Consider the following 1247-nt stretch of genomic DNA (forward strand, 5'->3'; position numbering starts at 1 on the left):
AGACGGTTACAGCGAAAAGAATGCATACTCACGTCCGTCTGTCCCCAGCCAAACGATTCAGACACCCTATAATCATCCCCCATACCCTGACTCACCCTCTCCCTACGAGAGACAAAGTGTTTTGGTTTGTGAACTTATAAAAGGGCAACTTTTCCACATTTTTGATAATGAAGTGTGGGAGCGTGGTGGGCTGTAATGGTGTGGGGATGGTCGATTCTCGCGATGATGGAAAGTGGCGTATGTTTCTTTCCGGTTGTATAGTTCACACCATTGAACACATTCTTATCTATATCACTTTTTTAAAATTTTATAAGCTATATTTAGATTGTCTAATTTCGTTCGGAAATTACTCAAATGTTAAAGTACGTTCTCAAAAGTTAATGTATTACTAAATGTTACAAAAAAAAATTACTCAAATGTTAAAGTTAATTTCTGCATACCTCTCAACATTTGAGGTTTGTGCATAACATTTTTTAAGTGGCGGTGAATTAGAGCAAAATATTAAAGACAAATTGAATCTAAAATTCATAAATGGGAAGTAGTTTTAAGAATAAGTGGTAATCAACAGAACCACTAAGAGATATTTTTGTTTGAAATTAGTAGCCACCATCATTAAAATCTTTTAATCAAACTTTTGAACATGATCTTAAAACTTAAACTGTATAAAATATCTGGGCACCTGAGGCCGTCCGCGGCCCTTTTCCCACTCACCTTCAGCTTGATCTCTGTGGTGCATCGATGAGGTTGTGGAATACAAATGAAGTAATTTGAACATGACCTTCTAATTGCCTAACATATTACATGTCTAAACTAATTATACATAATGGTGAACAAAATTATTTTAATTCTAATTTATTTAAATATTAATACATACCTACCAACTTTTATTCTCGCAGGTGGTAGTAATTTAACCTCCATATCACAATTACAGACAGAAATATTTTTATCTTATGTCAAAATTATTTTAAATTAAGTTTAAGGATCAGATAATGAAATAGAGGAACATAAATTTTGCTAAAAATGAAATCCGCCGGAAAATCCGGAGGACTTGGCAGCCATGTCAATGTCTACCACATCATAATAAACATATGAGAAAAATCTATTCAAAGATATGAGAATTAACAATTTTTCTTGCATTCTTTTTCAGTTTAAGATTAAAAGTGAATGCAATGAATATTTTCTCCTTAATCTCTATTTAATTTGCTAAGGTGAAAGTTACAATAGAATAATTAAATATATATATATAT

Source organism: Parasteatoda tepidariorum, chromosome 9, assembly GCF_043381705.1.
Source record: "Parasteatoda tepidariorum isolate YZ-2023 chromosome 9, CAS_Ptep_4.0, whole genome shotgun sequence".
NCBI lineage: Eukaryota > Metazoa > Arthropoda > Arachnida > Araneae > Theridiidae > Parasteatoda > Parasteatoda tepidariorum.